The sequence below is a fragment of the Vulpes lagopus genome, chromosome 24 (genome assembly GCF_018345385.1).
Source record: "Vulpes lagopus strain Blue_001 chromosome 24, ASM1834538v1, whole genome shotgun sequence".
In the NCBI taxonomy this organism is placed as follows: domain Eukaryota; kingdom Metazoa; phylum Chordata; class Mammalia; order Carnivora; family Canidae; genus Vulpes; species Vulpes lagopus.
Window position 1 is genome coordinate 34167002 of NC_054847.1, and position 20470 is coordinate 34187471.

Sequence of the window (20470 nt, forward strand, 5' to 3'; positions counted from 1 at the left end):
GATGGATCTTCCGACACCTCAGTATCCCGCGTGCTGCTAGAGACGGCGACGCTCACTTCTAGTGTCGCGGCGTCCTTCACTCCGCGCTGACAGCCGCCCTTCACCGCAGTGGAGGCCCAGGACCTCGGGCAGAGCCACCCCGGGCCTTCCCGACTGCTGCTAGCACCTGGCCAGCTCCCAACCCCCGTGACCTCCAGCAGCTTCCAGCTGGTAACATGCACATGTCTTGATCGGGAAAGTGGTGCTGAGGCACTAGGGGCTGGTTTCTGCAAGTCACTTGGCTTCCTGAAGTGACGGTGACCCATAAACGAGCTGTGGGTCCGTCTTTATTAACAAGTGACATGAGCTATGTACGCTACCGAGGCTGGCTCGCCCTTCCCTTCCTTCCTCCTGTTGCACGGAGGATCAATCATCCCGCATCAAGTAGGACCAACGCGGGATTATAGATTAAGGAGGACACGTTGTCCTTTTTGTCCCATCCGTGTCATGGAGCACAAGATAATCACGCTTACCGAGGACCATGCTTCCCTGTTATGCTAAAGCTGTCTGCTCCAGAGTCCCCATCCATGCTCAATCATCCTGCTCCCCCTGTAAGGTGAAACTGCAGTGGACCTGGGGCAGACCCCCGGACCTGACGGACTGCAGCACACAGCCAGCATAGCACACAATCCCTCGTGGCACTAGGGCACACTCACACCTGGCTGCATGTCACTCCTGCTCGCTCCTGGGCCCTCCACTTAGCAGTCCCGACATGCACGGGGCTGGGAGGACACAGGGACGGGTGGCCAGGGCCTCCACGTGCATGCAGGGTGAAGTGTGTGTCCTCCAGAGGCCTACTGGCTGCGACGTGAGATATGATCGGTAGGATGCTAAGGACTGGGTGCCGTGGCAATTGAAGGTGGATATTTGAGTCCTTGAGCCTTTGAGCCCAGACACTGATTCAGCAATAAAATAGAATGACCGTTTATTAACGGCAATTTAAGGCCAGGACTGTTGGCCTCTGCCCTTTTATACGTCCCATAAACTTAACATGGTCTGACACACCGTGGAACAGAATAATAAACAAGGCATATTGCCGCTTGGATTTTAACATTTTTTTTTCCAATTGTTTTTTCTTTGCAGTGTTTAGGATAATCTGAGATTAAGTGCACAACACAGAGAAACTTGGTGGATTTTTCTTACGATTGTTTCAAATGCACGTATTACTCTTCATTACTCCTTGACATCATGTGCTTGATTTGGGGGCTTCACTCAAAAAGGCCGATCTGTGATTATGCAGCTTCACTAATTTCATATTCTATTAGAGGGATACAGATAATCTGGTTTATAGGAAAATGCCATTTGCATTTCATTATGACAGTTGATGGAGGATGGTATGACAATCTTGAGTAACTTTTGCCCTGTATTTATAGAACTACGGTGCTGAGGCACGGCATTAACACTGATATTAGATGTAAAGATGAACAAGAGAAGGTGTCTCCCATCCAGTCACTTTTTTTGTATGTATATTTTTTATTGTAGTTTGATTTGCCAACATAGAGTATAACACATCTATGTGCTCACCCCGTCAAGGGCCCCCCTCAGTGCCAGTCACCCCGTCCCCCTGTCCCCCCGCCCACCTCCCCTTCCACTACCTCTTGTTTGTTTCCCAGAGTTAGGAGTCTCTCATGGTCTGTCTCACTCTCTGATTTTCCCCACTCATTTCTCTCCTTTCCCCTCCAAACCCTTTCACTGTCACTTATATTCCCCTTATGAATGAGACCATATGATGATTGTCCTTCTCCGATTGACTTACTTCACTCAGCATAACACCCTCCAGGTCCCTCCACATCGAAGCAAATGGTGGGTATTTGTCGTTTCTGATGGCTGAGGAATATCCCACTGTACACATAGACCACAGCTTCTTTATCCATCTTCTGTCGACGGACACTGAGGCTCCTTCCACAGTGTGGCTATTGTGGATGTTGCTGCTGTGAACATCGGGCTGCAGGTGTCCCACGTTTCACTGCATCTGTGTCTTTGGGGTAAATCCCCAGCAGTGCAATTGCTGGTCGTAGGGCAGGTCTATTTTTAACTCTTTGAGGAACCTCCACACAGTTTTCCAGAGTGGCTGCACCAGTTCACATTCCCACCAACGGTGCAGGAGGGTTCCCCTTGCTCCACATCCTCTCAAACATTTGTGGTTTCCTGTCTTGTTAATTTTCTCCATTCTCACTGGGGTGAGGTGGGGTCTCTTGGTGGTTTCGATTTGTGTTTCCCTGATGGCAAGTGATGCGGAGCATTTCCTCATGTGCATGTTGGCCATGTCTATGTCCTCCTCTGTGAGATTTCTGTTCATGTCTTCTGCCCATTTCATGATTGAATTGTTGGTTTCTTTGCTGCTTAGTTTGATAAGTTCTTTATAGATCTTGGAAACTAGCCCTTTATCTGATGTGTCATTTGCAAATATCTTCTCCCATTCTGTAGGGTGTCTTGTAGTTTTGTTGACTGTTTCTTTTGCTGTGCAGAAGCTTCTTATCTTGATGAAGTCCCGATAGTTCATTTTTGCTTTTGATTCCCTTGCCTTCATGGATGTATCTTGCAAGAAGTTGCTGTGGCCAAGTTGAAAAAGGGTGTTGCCTGTGTTCTCCTCTAGGATTTTGATGGAATATTGTCTCACATTTAGATCTTTCATCCATTTTGAGTTTATCTTTGTATCTGGTGTAAGAGAGTGGTCCAGTTTCGTTCTTCTGCATGTGGTGGCCAATTTCCCCAGTACCATTTATCGAAGAGACTGTCCTTTTTTCAGTGGATAGTCCTTCCTGCTTTGTTGAATATTAGTTGATCATAGAGGTGAGGGTCCACTTATGGATTCTCTCTTCTGTTCGATTGATCTATGTGTCTGTTTTTGTGCCAGGACCACACTGTCTTGATGACCACAGCTTTGTAGGACAACCTGAAATCTGGCATTGTGATGCCCCCGGCTCTGGTTTTCTTTTTCAATATTCCCCTGGCTATTTGGGGTCTTTTCTGATCCCACACAAATCTTAAGATTATTTGCTCCAACTCCCTGAGGAAAGTCCATGGCATTTTGATAGGGATTGCATTAAATGTGTAAATTGCCCTGGGGAGCATTGACATTTTCACAATATTAATTCTTCAAATACATGAGCATGGAATATTTTTCCATCTCTTTGTGTCTTCCTCAGTTTCTTTCAGAAGTGTTCTGTAGTTTTTAGGGTATAGATCCTTTCCCTCTTTGGTTAGGTTTCTTCCTAGGGATCTTGTGCTTTTGAGTGCGATTGTAAATGGAATTGACTCCTTAATTTATCTTTCTTCAGTCTCATTGTTAGTGTGTAGAAATGACACTGACTTCTGGGCATTGATTTTGTCTCCTGCCACACTGCCGTTTGCTGTGTGAGTTCTAGCAATCTTGGGGTGCAGTCTTTTGGGTTTTCTATGTACAATATCATGTCATCTGCAGAGAGGGAGAGTTTGACTTCTTTGCTAGTTTGAATGCCTTTTATTTCTGTTTGTTGTCTGATTGCTGAGGCTAGGACTTCCAGTACTATGCTGAATAGCAGTGGTGAGAGTGGACATCCCTGTCTTGTTCCTGATCTTAGGGGAAAGGCTCCCAGTGCTTCCCCACTGAGAATGATATTTGCTGTGGGCTTTTTGTGGATGGCTTTTAAGAGGCTGAGGAATGTTCCCTCTATCCCTATGCTCTGAAGAGTTTTGATCAGGAATGGATGCTGTATTTTGTCAAATGCTTTCTCTGCATCTATTGAGAGGATCATATGGTTCTGGTTTTTTCTCTCCTTGATGGGATCTGATCTATCACCTTGATTGTTTTACAAGTGTTGACCCACCCTTGCATCCTGGGGATAAATCCCACTTGGTCATGGTGAATAATCCTCTTAATGTATTGTTAGATCCTTATTGGCTAGTATCTTGCTGAGAATTTTTGCATCTCTGTTCATCAGGGATATTGGTCTATAATTCTCCTTGTTGGTGGGGTCTTTGGCTGCTTTTGGAATCAAGGTGATATTGACCTTATAAAACGAGCTTGGAAGTATCTATCTTTCAGAACAGCTTTAGTAGAATAGGTTTTGTTTCCTCTTTAAAGGTTTGGGAAGCCATCTGAGCCCTGAACTTTTGTATCTTGGGAGGTTTTTGATGACTGCTTCAATTTCCTCGCTGGTTATTGACCTGTTCAAGTTTTCTATTTCTTCCTGTTCCAGTTTTGGTAATTTGTGGTTTTCCAGAAATGCATCGATTTCTTCTGGATTGCCTAATTTATTGAAGTATAGCTGCTCTTAATACATTTTTAAAATCGTTTGTAATTCCTTTGTATTGGTTGTGATCTCTCCTCTTTCATTCATGATTTTATTATTTTTTTTTTCATTTTAATAAGGCTTGCTCTGGTTTATCTATCTTATTCATTCTTTCAAAGAACCAACTCCTGGTCTTGTTTATCTGTTCTACAGTTCTTCTGGTCTCTATTTCATTGAGTTCTGCTTAAATCTTTATTAACTCACTTCTTCTGCTGGATGTAGGTTTTATTTGCTGTTCTTTCTCCAGTTCCTTCAGGTGTGAGGTTAGCTTGTATATTTGAGTTTTTCCCAATGTTTTAGTGATGTTTATATTGCAATGTATTTATCTCTCTTAGGACTGCTTTTGCCGTACTCCAAAGATTTTGAATGGTTGTATCTTCATTTTATTAGTTTCCATGAATCTTTATAATTCTTCTCTAATTTTCTGGTTGACCCATTCATCTCTTAGCAGGATGCTCTTTAACCTCCATGTGTCTGAGTTTCTTCCAAATCTTTTCTTGTGATTGAGATCAAGTTTCAAAGCATTGTGGTCTGAAAATATGCAGGGAACAATCCCAATCTTTTGGTATCCGTTAAGACCTGATTTGTGACCTCGTATGTGGTCTATTCAGGAGAAAGTTCCATGTGCACTTGAGAAGAATGTGTATTCAGTTGCATTTGGATGTAAAGTTCTGTATATATCTGTGAAATCCATCTTGTCCAGTGTATCATTTAAAGCCCTTGATTCTTGGTGATGTTGTGTTTAGAAAACACATTTGCAGAAAGTGCTGTGTTGAAGTCTCCCAGTATTAGTGTATTATTATCTAAGTATGTCTTTACTTTGCTTATTAATAGATTGATGTACTTGGCAGCTCCCACATTAGGGGCATAAATATTCATGATTGTTAAGTCCTCTTGTTGGGTAGACCCTTTAAGTATGATATAGTGTCCCTCTTCATCTCTTACTACCGTCTTTGGGATAAACTCTAATTTATCTGATAGGAGGACCGCTACCCCAGCTTTCTTTGGAGGACCATTTGAATGGTAAATGGTTCCCCAACCTTTCATTTTCAGACTGGAGGTGTCCTTAGGTCTAAAATGAGTCTCTTGTAGACAGCAGATAGATGGGTCTTGCTCTTTTATCCAGTCAGAAACCTTGCGTCTTTTGATGGAATCATTTAACCCATTCATGTTCAGAGTAACTATTGAGCAATATGAATTTAGTGTCATTGTAATACCTATTCAGTCCCTATCTTTGTGGATTATTTCTTTGTGCTTCCTCTTTCTTTTATGGGGTCCCCCTTAATATTTCTTGCAGAGTTGGTTTGGTGGTCACATATTCTTTCAGTTCCTGCCTGTCTTGGAAGCTCTTTATCTCTCTTTCCATTCTGAATGAGAGCCTTGCGGGATAAAGTATTCTTGGTTGCATGTTTTTCTCATTTAGGACCCTGAATATATCCTGCCAGCCCTTTCTGGCTTGCCAGGTCTCTGTGGACAGGTCTTCTGTTAATCTGATATTTCTCCCCATATAAGTTAGGGATCTCTTGTATCTTGCTGCTTTAAGGATTTTCTGTTTATCTTTGGCATTTGCAAATTTCACTGTTAAATGTCGAGGTGTTGAATGGTTTTTATTGATTTTAGGGGGGGACCTCTCTGTCTCCTGGATCTGAATGCCTGTTTCCCTCCCCAATTTAGGGAAGTTCTCTGCTATGATTTGTTCAATATGCTTTCTGGCCTTCTGTCCCTCTTGGTGCCCTGTGGAACCCCAGTTATATGTAGATTTTTTCCTTCTGAGGCTGTCAATCTTTCCTCATGGTCTTTTCATTGTTTTTCTCTTTTTTTTTTCTAAGCTTTCTTCTTTGCCATCAACTTATCTTCTATGTCACTCACTGTTTCTTCCACCTCATTAACTCTGGTCATAGGGACCTCCAGTTTGGATTGCATCTCATTTATTTGATTTTTAATTTTGGCCTGATTATACCTAAACTCTGCAGTAATGAAGTCTCTTGATTCCTTCATGCTTTTGTCCAGAGCCACTAGTAGCTTTATAATTCTGTTTCTGAATTGGCTTTCTGACATCGAATTATAATCCATATTCTGTAACTCTATGGCAGAGAGTACTGTTCCTGGTTCTTTCTTTTGTGGTGAGTTCTACCTCCTAGTCATTTTGCTCATTGCAGAGTGGCTGTTATGAGGGGGCTGAGTCCCGCTCATATCAACCACAACTGAAGCAAATTCCACCCTAGATTTTTCAATGAGGTCAGAGACTAGAAAAAGAAAAAGAAGATCAGAACAAAATAAAAGGATGACTAAAGTGAAAAACTAATTTTAAAACAAAGTAGTGAAAGTAAAAGGCTAAAAATCCCAAAGAAGACAAAAAAAAAAAAAAAGAGGAAAAAATCAAAAGGAAAGAGGAAGAAAAAAGAAATAAAAAAGGAGAAGAAAAAAAAGGGGGGGGACTGGGAGATGGTGGTGGTGGTGAGAAAGTAGTAGTGGAAGGAGAATGTAGTCTACCTGAGGGGTCCTAGGCGGTGATCCTCTTGGTTCTGAGTATACTCAGTTCTGTATGTTAGAAGATGCTCAGTCCCAAATTTATATAAACCAGTAATACTTGTAGAGGGCCCCAACATTGACCTCAGAAACATAAATGAGATAAAAGAGGGGGGCAGAATGGGAATGAGGAACCTCACAGAATAAACCAGCACAGTATACCACTTGGCTCTGGGTGCTGCTGGTCATGTTTTAGAAGCTATTAACTTCTGCCATTGTAGAACAAGATGAGGCAGAGAAAAGAAAAAACAGAAAACAAAACAAAACAAAAATCTCGTGTATCTCCCAAAATTAAGTTGAGCATGTTGAAGGGAATCTAGAAGTGGAAATATATCTAGGACCTGTAATTGTAGAAATATGAAAGAAAAAAGGAAGAAACGTAAAAATGAAGAGGTGGTAAAATATTGTAGTTAAGGTGGGAAAGAGAAAAAATATTGGAAATTTATAGTCTGATAGAACAATGAGTCATAATGAGGGGGGAAAAAAGGTCCCTCTAGTTCTGTGTACTATTTTCCCTCAGTCCTGGAGCTTTCCAGTACTGCTATGTCCAGACCACTCTTCCCCGTCCTTCCAGCTGGTCTCTGGGGGAGGAGCTGCTGTGCTGATTCTCAAGTGTGTGCACCTGGGGAGATGCCCCACCCCTCCCACTGGTGCAGGGCTCACTGGGACCTGTTGACCCCGTGAGGTCCCTGTCCCCTGGGCCCCTGCCTTCCCGGGCACAGGGTGACACCAGGAGGAACAACCACACTGATGGTGGCCAGGTCTCCAGCCCTGGAGTCAGCTCCCCCAGCAACCACCACAGCTCCCAGTCCGCACTGGCCTGGGTGCTCCTGGAGGCAGGGGTGCTGACCTGCACAGCTCAGGGGCACCCCGGAGGCAGGAGGGTCCCCAACGTCCTGTGCCCTCCCCTCACCCACTCTCCCAGGGAACCGCAGGATGGGGGCTGTGTCCCCCACACCCTGGGGTCTGGGGCCTCCGCTGCTGGAATCCCGCTCCTGGGCCGAGTCCCCCAAAGGCAGCAGGATGCAGCCCCTTCCCCCAGAGCACCCCCCCACTCACCAGCTTCTCCCCGAGGCCCCCCCTCACGCCCCCACCCTTTACCTAGACCCCCGTGGTGTGGGTGCGCTGTTCCTGGCACCCCTCCTCTGACAGTGACCCCAGAGACTGGAGGCCCCCCGTCCCCCTTCCCCCCAAGTCGCCACTGAGCCCTGTCCCTCAGGGAGGAATCCCGGCAGAGGTAAAGTCTGTGTCTCCGGGCGGGGCTCTCCTGTCCCCAGGGTCCCCCCCACAGCCTCTCCAGGTGGGGCTCTCCTGTCCCCAGGCTGCCCTTCGGGTGGGGCTCTCCTGTCCCCAGGGTCCCCCACCAAGCCTGTCTCCTCCGGGCCCCTCCCCCCACTGGGGTCTTATTTATTTTATTTTCCCACCTTCCTACCTGGTTAGAAGCGCAAACCCTTCTGTCTGTCGCCTAGGCTCTTCTGTCTTTACATCTAAGGTGGGATCGGCAGGTGTTCAGGATGGAGTGATGGTCATCCGGGTGACTGGGGGGTGGGGAGGGGAGGCCCTGCTCCTCCGCCCTCCAGTCCACCCCCCCATCCAGTCCCCTCACACATCCCCTGGGTCTTGGGATCTTTCCTAGGATCGCCAGAGGGAGGAGGGCTGCATGAGCCCTGTGTCAAGGGTTCCACCTCCTAGTGGAGATGCCTACCTAGGGCGCAGAGAAGCACGTCCTGGCCAAGTGATGGGAAGGGAGCAGACCACTGTCCAAAATGGGCCCTGGGTGTTGGCGAGTGGGCTGCCTGTCGGTGCCTCACACTTTTTGTCACATCCATTACCATAATCTCTAATGATATATTTATGCGTTTTTTGTTTGTTTTAGTGTCTGTCTCCCCCAGTCTCTGAAGCTTCAAATGTAGTAATTTTGTTTCTAATGTGCTATAATTAGTCTACTTCCAGAACATAGCACAAAAGAGGTGTAAGTATTGAGTAAATAAGTGAACTTTTCTGGAGGTAATTTGGTGGTGTATGGCAATGCATAGCCATTAAAAGGATGCAGGGAAGGCGTTTTTAATAACATGAGAAGTATTTAAGAAACGCTAAGTAGGTAGTCAATTTGAAGCACGTTACACTCTCCCTTTCCTGTTGCCACCTCTCCAACACTGGGATATGATTACATCTTAAAATTCCTTGTGTTTTATTTCTTATCGACATAAAGTAGTGTCTTACGATTATTATCCCCTTTGATTCAATTAAGTACAGCATATTAAAAGAAATAGAGTAAACTGTGAGCCCATTTTTGTAAAAAAAAAAAAAAGGCATGAAAAAAAGCATGAAAATTAAAAAGTGGTTAATAGAAGAAACACAATTTTTAAAAAAGATTTTATTTATTTATTCATGAGATACAGAGAAGCAGAGACACAGGCAGAGGGAGAAGCAGGCTCCCTGCGAGGACCCCGATATGGGACTCGATGTGGGACCCCAGGGTCACGCCCTGGGCCAAGGGCGGACACTCAACCCCTGAGCCACCCAGGCGTCCCAGAAACACACAATGTTGACAGTGCTTTCTTTTGGTTCTTGAGGTCAGGATGCACTTTCTTCTTTGCTCCTTCTTTTCCTTTTTCTTTCTCCCCTTTCTCTTCCTTTTTCTTTTGTTCCTAGTTTGTCTAGGTTTTCCAGATTTTGTACCAAGAATATATATTACTTTTTTGAGTGTTGAAAATTAGCATAAAATCACCGTACCGAACGCAATGATCATATCTGTTTGAGTGTGCACAGGGCCAAGCTGTCTGAGCACACTGAGCTCAGGGGAGTTGTGATATCATGCTGTGTGTCATAGCCTCACCCCCAGCCCCCAAACAGGTCTGTCCTTGATGTGCTCGATTGTGCCTATTTCCGGGTTTGCCTATGCGGAATAATTGCATCATTTTCTCTCACCAGGGAAGTAAGGAAGCCACCTTCTAAGTGTAGGCAAAACCCGCCTCCTGCCAGGGAGCGAGTGGGTAGAGCCTAGGAAGGGAAAGCTGTTGCCTTGGCTCCCCAGCAGGGGAAAGGTGTGGGAAGTCCCCTTGGGGATACTGTGGAAAACGCTTTTAATTGGATCAGTGCTCAAACATAGATAATTCTACGCCATACCATTTGTAGTTACCTTGGCTACGGATGATTACATAACCTGCCACCTTACTTACTGTTGGTATCTAGAGGAAGACTTCAAGCTACCAATAGGTGAAACTCTAACCTATTAGATCTTATGTGGAACTGACAGTCTTAGATCCCTATCTGCAATCTATATTTCATCATCTAGTACTAGAACACATGCAAGTTTTGCATCACATACTGCAATATGCGCATCCCCTAGATTAATTCTTCCTGGATGGAAGACAAGGAATGGCTCTCCCTGACAGAAGAATTCCAGTTATTACACATAGACGAGAGGAGGAAAGTGGAAATTCCTCATTAAAAGAGAGTAATAATAATTGCTGTAGGTAAGAGGTGCTGAAATGAGTTGGTGAAAGGAGAAACAGGATCTTCGAATACTCAGAAAGTATCTCCCCCCAAGATGAATATTTATTAATTACAAAGAAAACACAATAACTTCACAGTTAGAGAAAACTGGCAGACACTGAGCGCTCCAGGTTGGCATCAGCAGCAATGAGCACGTTCTCACCTGTATCCCTGGATCGGATGCTCTGAAGGGGAGCAAGGTCACCTCTGTGGCACTCTTCCCTGTACGCATGATCTTAGTCTAGTCTTGATAAGACCCCACAAAAACCCAGATCGAAGAACATTCCACCAAATGCCTGACTTTTCAAAAGTGTCAAGGCTCTGAAGGACAAGGATAGACTGAGGTCCTGTCACAGGTGGAAGAGACTAAAGAGATGGGACAGGTGAGTGAAACCCGGACTCCTGTATTAGACCCTGGAAGAGAAAAAGGACAGTAATGAGGAAAATTGGTGAAATCTGGAGAACGTCTGTAGTTAATGTATTATACCAATGTATTATAATGTATTATACCAAATAATGTATTATTCCTCAGTTTTGATAAATCCTATAACACCTAGGGAAGTACAGTTAAGGGCATACAGGGACTCTGAAGCGTTTTACGTGTCTTCTGTGAGTCTAAAATCATCTCAAAGTAAGAAAGTAAAAAAATTCGTTATGGATATTGATACCCTTTAAATGGATATACGACTTTGCTACTGTGTATTAGTCCTCCTCGATCGTCCGTGTTAAACGGGTGGAAATATAGGCTCTGCGGAGTCCAAGGTTACAGATCCAGGTTTACGTTGGACTTTATAATACAGGGTATGTAATTTTCCCCTCTTCTTCATATTTGCCTTGTGATTAATCTGACAGGATGTGAGGTGACACCAAAAAAGCTGGCTGCCTAGAAAAGTCCGTAAAACTGATGACTCATTCTATGGGAAACTGAAAGTTCTGTTTCTAAAAGGATAACATGAATTTGGTATAAGTTTTTGCTGGTGGGAAGCAGAAATTCAGAAGAAATAAGAGAATGGATCTGCTGTTGTTATTTTGAGGATGGATTTTGAGCACCACAGCCTCCCCATGCATGTGGAGTGCTAGGAGGGACGGGGCTGCCCTGGAAGGTGGCAGTTACTTATCCATGAACCTACAGAGGTTCCCGATGAGGACAATTGTCTTTCTTAGCCCTGGCATCCCCTGGTTTCGCCCCAGTTGGTGCTCCACAAATGTCTGAAACGGGCTTTGCTGTGGCCTAACACGGTGCTACTTTGGGAGGACCCTCCTGGAGTCCCAGTGGCCTCCTGTAGAAGGGCGGGTATTTCAGTTACTGCTTGAAGCCTGTGAGTAGTAGTGTTTTGTTGAGGTTGGCTTATAAGACTCAACCCAGAAGTCTACACTGAGTTCTTAGGTCGCTCTTTGCTGGGGGGTGGCTCCCTAACTCCCTCCCAGTGGTCAGCTCAGCGGCACCTGCCGCGGCACCCACGGCCCTGCTCACTGCTTCCTGCTGCGCATCCTCCACACCGTCACCTGCCTCTCTCCGCAGAGCACGCGTGGCCTTTGCCATTAGCCTCTGTCGGATGCTAATGTGCTCCGAGCATCCTCACCTTTCTTCTCTGAGAAATTCTTACTCCTCTGGAGAACGTAGGTCGGCAGGGGTGTCCTCTGTGAACCCCACCCTGATCCCAGGGCCCCATCGTTCTCTAGCATAACACTGACCATGGTGTTTCTGTGTAAATGAATTAAAAAAAAAAAAAAAAAGAAAAGGTATCTACCATAAAATCATAACAAACAGCTATCTTAATGCAGAAAATTTTAAAATATTTTCTTTAATATCAAAAATAAGATCTGAAAGCCTTCTACTACTGCCATTAATCAACACTGTCCTAGAAATTCTAGTTGGTACAAGAAAAAGTATATATAGTGGGTGAATTGGAAAGACAGAAATACAATGACAGTTATTTTCAGGTGATGTTAATTTTCTATATAGATAACCTAAAAAAACCCACAAATAAATTATTTCATTGCTGGCTATAATTTCAACAAACAAAAACAGTGACATTCTTATCCATTAGCAATGCTTAATAAGAAGCACAAAAAATACTAATTTCTTTGTAAGAGCAATAAAATTACAAAGATACACAGAAATAACCCTAATGAAAGATATGTAAGTCCTAAATGGAAAAATCTCCCACACTCTTATAAGACCTAAAACATATCTCAAATAAATGAAGTGATATTGGTAAGATTTAGCATTATGAAAATGTCAGGTCTCCCAATATTAGTAAACACAGCATTTCCTTTGGGGTTTATTTTTGTGTATTGTGTAAGTAGGTGGTACAATTTCATTCTTTTGCATGGAGCTGGCCAGTTTCTCAACACCATTTGTTGAAGAGACTGTCTTTTTCCCATTATATATTCTTGCCTCCTTTGTTGCAGACTAACTTACATAAAAGTATGGATTTATTTCTGGAAAAAAAATAAATTAATTAATAATTAACTCATTTACTCATTTCTTCATCTGGTACTGATTGCCTGTGATGGGCTGGATCCTTGAGAAACTGGAGAGACAGCAGTAACAGGACAGCCAGGGCTCCTGACTTCACGGGCCTCCGTGTTAGCAGGGCAGGGAGACGTAGCTATTTAAGCATTTATGGCTAGATTGTGAGGTCTTTGAGGGCATGGACTTTTGTCTTCCTTATTTTTAGAGCAGCTTAGTAGGTGTCCAATGAATGTACAAATGGGCTGAGCACTTAATGTACCTATGAGCATATGGTCATATGGCTGAGCCCTTTCAGCAGCCTCCCAGATTTTTATTTATCATCTATGAACTGAGCTAATCAAAGGAAGATTATCACTGATTCCCCTCTTTGCTGTACTGGAAGCGCGACTTCTTTCTTCTTACTCGTGGTGAGGGTGGCTTATGTGACAGGGCAGGATTGAAGCAACAGAAACCAGTGGGATGGGCTCTTCTGGACCTTTCTATCTCACACCACTAACTCCTGGTCAAGGCCAGGAGGTGCTTCGGGTTCTTGGAACTTAGGCCATATTTCTGCACCATGGCTGCAAGTGAGGTTGGACTCCAAGGCTTTATTTATATTTGTATTTTCTGTTGTGAAGGTGCTCCACTTCCCATAGGGCATAAAATAAGGAATTCCCCCCCCCCCCAAAATAAAGTTTCAGTGCTGGGCAGGAAAAGAGAATCATAAATGTGTGCTAGTCACTGAAATGCAATAGGCTCATTGTTCTTAAATTCTAGCTATTTTGTGTTTAAGCTGAAAAAATTTGGACAAAGTAAATGAATGCTTGTGCAGGAGTTTGTATCACAGTATATTTTAAACATGTGTTGGGTTCTTTGTAAACCGCATTTCCTTTTAACCCCATCCCCAGTGTGACCAGGTACTTGTAATTTTCCTGAATAGTACCCTTTACAGGCAGCAGCACGGCGGAATGTGATTTGGGAAAGGGGATAGAGTTTTACTTCATGGTGAATGGTGAACGGTTGGAAGACAGAAATTATATCTTTAGAAATCAGGGAGTTCTAGTTCATCGTTTAGTCACCAAAATTTGCTGGATATCCTGTGTCCGTTGAGGTCGCCGCATCACTTGTGTTGCTTAGTAAGCTTTTCTAAGAAATTTTAGATCTTCTTTCCGTGAAGGAATACAGCTGGCACATGAAATCATTGGGGAAAACAATAATTATAACAAAAGTGTCAGCATTTCTAGGCAAACCCAAGGTTTATGGTAATGAAATAAATGGGTGAAGTTTGCTTTGGTGATACTCTGGACGTATTTTCTCGAGTCAGAGATGAACTATATGATCAGCTACACTTTGTTCTAGAAATCCCTACTAGAGGCCCACATTGTAAGTGGTTTTGTGCTCATCTCAAAAAAAATACAAAGATGAACAAGCTGGAGTGCCTGCCCTTACGAAGCAGGTCTCCTGACCAAAGGGACAAGCACGTGGGTTTTGAGCTCCTTCCCCATTTCTTGGAGCCTGTTTCAGCCTTGAAATGTGTGATGGTTGATACCCACCTCTGGGTTCAACAGGCTAGTGTACGGACGGTGCCTGGTTCAGCTCCTTGTGCATCAGCGTCCCTGTTGTCATGGTCACTTAGAGGCCAGAGGGGAGGCAGGAATTGGGGTTTAACAGGGGGAAATCACGTTTCAATGTTATATTATATGAGTAACTGGAGGATATGATGAAGTTCCCCACTGATACAATGAACCATGTTTCGCGTTTGCTTTTGCGTTTCTGTGTCCGCTGCAGCATAGCCGGATGTCCATAAACCCAAAGGCCTCGTTATTGTTTCAGGCGAGGGATGGCGGGCAGGCCGGCTTCAGATAGCCACCTGCACTGTCTTCAGCTTGAAGTGTTGGGGAGCGCAGAGCAGGAGGGAGCCCGCGGGACCCTCGGCCTGGACAGTGTGACCCTTCACCATTCATCATGAAGTAAAATCCCCAGACGCTAGCCTCATGCAAAACAAGGTGCAAAAATCCCTTGCGAAGCCTATGTAAACAGTTCCTTGGGGATCACCCTTACTCCTGGTTTCACTCATGATCATGGGTAATTGAAACTGACCTGCAGGTCAAGCTGGAGGTAAGATATTTATTTGGTGGCGCCCTTGCACGGAGGTCTCTGTGTGGTGTAGGCTCCTTCGCGCCAGAAGTGCTGATTGACTCCTCAGCTAAGACATCATCCACATTTCTAGAACATACGCAGTCTCTTAGGACCTGAAAAACTATCATTTTTATTTGGTCGTGAAGATGGTTAATAGCCTAGAGGAATGACCTTTCTCTGGGTGACTATCTCTCCAAAAGTGGGGTTTGACGGGATGAGCACTGGGTGTTATTCTGTATGTTGGCAGATTGAACACCAATAAAAAATAAATTTATTATTAAAAGAAAGAAAACCACAAAAGTGGGGTTTGTGTATGTCCATCCAGCAGGTGGTATCATTATGAAGAGCAGCAGGGGAGTCCTGATGCTCTTCCCCTATGGATGGGGTATGGATGCCTTCTACATTGAGGGAGGTCCTGTCGCAGGGCCGATGTGTCTCCTTCGTGGTCAAGAATATCTGCAGGAGCCTGCCATGGGCCCAGGGCTGTGAGGCGCATCATGCCTGTGAGGGGAGTAGGCTTATTTTTGAGCCGCCACGGGAATTGATGTGTGAAGTGGACGACATCCTCAGCTTACCAGAGGGGGAAACCTCACCCCCCAGGACAGGTCTTGGCAACCCTTTGGAATACACTATGTCATCTTCCATGGGATTCCAGTTCTCCAAGGCTGTTGTCTGGAGAGAAGGACTGCTGGCTGCCCCATCTGTTGCCCCGTCCGTCAGCAGGGTGGGTAGGCAGGCTTGTCTGCCTGGACCCTGAGCGGGTCTTTCCTGAAGCCAGATGTTCGTTCAACAGAAAGCTTCCAGGGTAGAAGTTTGGGTGGATAGGACCGCGTTTGGCTGCTGGCCTTATCTCTACATGCTTTGCCTACTGGAGACCCTTGGTAGGCTTTATATCAAGGGCCGTTCGTCACTTGTGACTTGTAGGTCAGGGGGCCGAAGGGAGGGTCCACTGGATCTTCAGTGGTGACGTGGGGCTAGAGGAGGGCTTTGAGTCTTGGTGATAATGGAAGCTGCTGGGATGAATGAGAGATAAAGGAAAAGGATTCAGCGCCGGAGGGCAGCAGCCTGGGAAGCAGGGGCATGAACTACGGCAAGGAATAGCATGGTTGTCCAGTAGGACATAATCAGGAGGTCATTGCTGAGGGTAGTTCAGTGCTAGAAAGGTCACCGAAAGTCTTCTATTTAGTTTCCTTATTTTTTTTTTCAGGTATGAGAAAAGCAAGGTCCAGAGTTTAAAGTCCTACAACCACCTCGTAGCAGACCCGATCTTAGAAACTGGAGTCCTGACCCCTAAGTGTGTGTGAGTCTATGCCTTGCCGTGCTTTGGCTGTTCTGGACTGTGGCAACTCCTCCTCCTCGGTTTACCCTTGGGCAGGTGGGCCCAAGTGATGATGCCCAGTAACATCTTGTGGGTTTGTTGGGAAGCTTCCCTGGGATGATGCACAGGAACTCCCTTGCCTAGTTGTCATGATCGTTGCCGTGTTCACGAGCCAAGACGTGAGACAGCCCTGGGCCGCTCCCAGTTCTTGCATTTTTTTCAAGTTTTGTGAATGGGATCATCCCAGCACCATCCCCTTTTGAAATTCTGTTTTTGTTCCCAGTTATCTTTCCAGGAATAACAGGGACTTTGCCTTTCGTGGTTTGCGGTTCCACCTCCAGTCACAGGTCTCAGGTGGTGCCTGAGGTCGGCGGGGCTTATTATCATGCCCTGCTGTAGAGACACATAGTGAAGACAGACCTCGCCCAAGACCCGCTGTGTCGGTTCTACAGCGGCTTAGGGGAAGGTCGGTGTGGACTTCAGATGTCTGTGTTTCCTATAATACTGGGGCCTATATCTAGTGAAGTAGGAATCCATCCATTCACTCACTTCTTCGGCAGAATTTTATTTTCTATTTGCAAAAAAATGTAATTGTCATCGCAAAACTACACTGCATGCTATTGGTGAAAAACTATGAACTGTGCTGCGTTAGAGGATGAAGGCAGGTCATGGTGCATGAGAAACGGCCCACAGCTTGAGTTTCCATAGTTCACATCCCAGTGCAGTAGGGACGGAGCAGGCCTGGCGAGATCTGATGGAAATCTGGAAATTGGAAAAGTATTCTAAGGAATGTATTTGAGGGGTGTCTGGCCGGCTCAGGAGAGCATGTGACTCTTGATCTTGGGGTCGTAAGTTCTAGCCCCACGTCGGGCGGTTACTTAAATGAACAAAATAAAAATATTTGCGTAAACTGATTACTGCTTCTTTCAGGTTTACCCAGCATAATTCACAAGCTTGGTGTAAAACTTCAAGGCACAAGTAGGAGATTAGGACTACCACCTTTTTCCTACTTTTGAATCCTGTCCTGAGCGCATCTCTTTATTTGCAAATAGCGATTTCATGGTTTGATACGTTTGAAAGCACACGAATCGGGCTCCCGTTGCAGTGGCCCGAACCGTGGTCTGTAGGTGTCAGGATTCCTCTTTGCTCAATTTATTGCGAGTAATTTTTTGTGTGCTTCCTTCCATCGACCTTTCTTCCTATGATTTTGCGCTGTGGCGCATGCTGACACCCCGGGCTGTGGGTCCATGTTGGAGGGGAGCATTCATCCTCTTAGGAAGGGAAGCCCTGGGAGATGAAGGGCTTGCCCAGTTCCCACCTTTCCCAGTGGCTCACCTCTGGTCGAGGTATTGAACCTGGTAGTCGTGGGGCCCGGCTTCCCAGATGTTCGGGGGTCCTGAGCCCCCACTGAAGCCTGCACACTGGCTTGTCACCAGAGACCCTCAAGGGCTCACCCCGCCCCACCTCAGCCCTGCCTGGCCATCCACGGTGGGCACCCCTGCTGGAAGCAGGCTCCTCATGCCCCCCATTCCCGGGCACGGAGTTCGTGCGGGAACCTCCACCCCTGCCTGGACACTCGCCTTGAGGAGCCAGCTTGGTGCCATCTTTATGGGGAGTCTCTCCCGGTTCGGTCAACTGACAGCCGTGTGCTCCTGTCTGATTTGCCGTCTGGGACGCGGAGGCCCGTGTCACTGGACCTTGCCTGTGCCAGGCTTCTTTCATATCATTCTTCCTGCCTGAAACTGCATCTTCCATTGATGCCCTGAATCCCTTCTTGGGTTGTCTTTGTCCCTCATCTCTTATGGGTTCTGGGTCCTTATTATTCCATTGCGGGCACGTGTCTCTACGGACAGCCCTCGGGTCAGCTTTTGCATAACCTGTGCTGTTGTGCGTTGCATGTTGAGACACTTACGCCGCCTTTGGTATGACAGGTTCAAAGTTTAGAGCAGCAGCTAGTGGACAAACACTTTGAGATACAGTTGGCTGGCTCTCTCTGCCGGACGATAGCTTGGTTCCAGAAGTGTACGTGCATGGGCCAGGCGTCGGGCCAGAGATAGAGAGCGGGCCCGCCACGTGCAGCTCCCGCCCTTAGGAATCCTGCTGCCTTTAGACTCTGGACACTTGGGTTCAAAACCAGAGGATAGAAATTCTGTGTAAATGAAAGCAAAGATCTTTGAATTCTATGGTGGCTTGATTGTACGACATAGAAAACTGTTTCGTGTACTTTTGTCACTGACAATAAAAACTTGCAGTAAATGCTTCAGGTGGAAAGCATTTTATTAGCTTTATAAATTACCTTAGGGCTATGTTTATAGAATCATTAAGAGTCAAACGGGGTCCCTCAAATTTTTCTGTTATATTTTGCTGCATTTTATTGGGAGAAATTATGTGCTATAATGGTATTTGGAAATCCGCATAAGTTTTAGGACAAGGGCCTCTGTAGATAGACATATATGACACAGATTCAACTTCTTTGATGTTCATTCAGTCTTTTTGTCCTTTTACAACCTGTACAATATAGTAATGACCTAAGTTGGAAAGCAGCATGGAAGTCATTAAGTCAGTTTTAGATCGTGGCTTGGCTCAAGCTTAGTTTCAGATATAATATTACATGTCTGGGAGTCTTTTAAGTTCTTTACATGAGTTATGTAATTTCATCTTTAAAATATCCCCATGAGGAAGGGAGAAATAATAAGTGGGAAATATCAGAAAGGGAGACAGACCATGAGAGACTCCTAACTCTGGGAAACGAACAAGGGGTGGTGGAAGGGGAGGTGGGCGGGGGGTGGGGGTGACTGGGTGACGGGCACTGAGGGGGGCACTTGACGGGATGAGCACTGGGCATTATGATATATGTTGGCAAATTGAACACCAATAAAAAATAAATTTATTAAAAATAAAATAAATAAAATAAAATAAAATAAAATAAATAAAATAAAATAAATAAATAAAATAAAATAAAATAAAATAAAATAAATAAAATCCCCCTGAGGTAGCCTGTGAACTGTCACCTGGAGAAGATAAGTAATTGGCTCAAGATCAGCTAGGCAACCAGTGATCGCCCCAGGATGTGGCCCCGGGGGTTCTGATTCTAGCTCCACCATGTTATAGCTCCTCCTTTCTTTGTGCCTGAGATTCATCGTCTCTAAAATAAGGGGGTTGGAAATCACATAATTCCTAGTGTTTCTTCCACCCCTAGCATTCCCCGTCCTCAGCTGGTGGAAGGCTGGAGACACGCTGCGGTGCACGTCACATAGGCTCCATGTACACAGACGCCGGTGGTCTTGGTGAGATGCCTGCGTCAACGTGGTGCCTACCTGGGTGAGGACAGATCCCTTGCGCTGCCCTGCACGCCCCGTCACAGCACAAACCGCTGTCTGTGCCTCGCTGACTAGCTGCCACACTCGTGATCTATAACAGAAAAAGTGCCACAAGATTGAGAACCATTTTTAAAGAGCAGGAGGTTTTTAAGACACACCTAGCAGGTCTTTTTAACACCTTAGTTCTTCACAGAAATAAAGAATATGGGTCTTAGTTGCAGGTAAGTTTCCCAAAAGCACATTTGAGCTCTGATGTCTGTTCTGCTAGAGGAATCCAAGCACAGCGTCGTTCAGGCCTTGCAGCCCGATGCAGAACTTCCTTGGGCGGCTTACAGCACGTAGCGGTCCCCGTCCAGCCTGGACGCACCCTTCCGGGGCTCTGCAGCGGGCAGGGGCCAACTATGCAGCACTCAGTCTAGAATACTCTGGACAGCATAGAAAATGTTAGTTTCTACTGGTTTTGGAAGGCACGTCAACCCTCTGTGTCCCAAGAGTGCAAGGAACTCAGCGCAGCCTGGCAGATGCTTAGGTCGGCAGCCCCGGAGTGTGGTGACAGGACGGGAAAGCCCCCCTACGTAGCCCTCCTGCACATTACACAGAGGAAAGCATTCCAGGGCCATCGAGCAAAACAATCATTGAATATTTTAATAGGATCAGAGGTTATCTTTCTGCATTTAGTACCACAGACTAATTTTTTAAAAATCTCTGTAGAATGGGATAGCTGTGCAGGATGAGACAGTCAAGCTGCCTTTCGGGCCCATGCTGACTGTGTGGCGGGGAGCGTCATGGTGATTGTGCGCGGGTGTTTGAGTCCATGTGTGAGGATACTTCTCTACGGCTTGACACTTATTTCCAGGCCATTCGTGCCCTGGGGAGAAGCAGTAGATAGGCAGGG

The 20470-nt window shown here is 45.5% G+C and overlaps 1 protein-coding gene across 9 annotated transcripts in view; it reads left to right on the forward strand.

Moving 5' to 3' along the window:
- The window catches only part of LDLRAD4 (low density lipoprotein receptor class A domain containing 4), a 386784-nt gene that overhangs the window by 178689 nt on the left and 187625 nt on the right, over window positions 1–20470 (forward strand). Inside the window, exon 4 of one of the 9 annotated variants that reach the window (XM_041739625.1) lies at window positions 16145–16237. The exons of the other annotated variants lie outside the window; for them this stretch is intronic. The gene's annotated coding sequence lies outside the window, so the exon portion shown is untranslated. The remainder of the gene's footprint in view (window positions 1–16144; window positions 16238–20470) is intronic. 9 annotated transcript variants of the gene reach the window in all.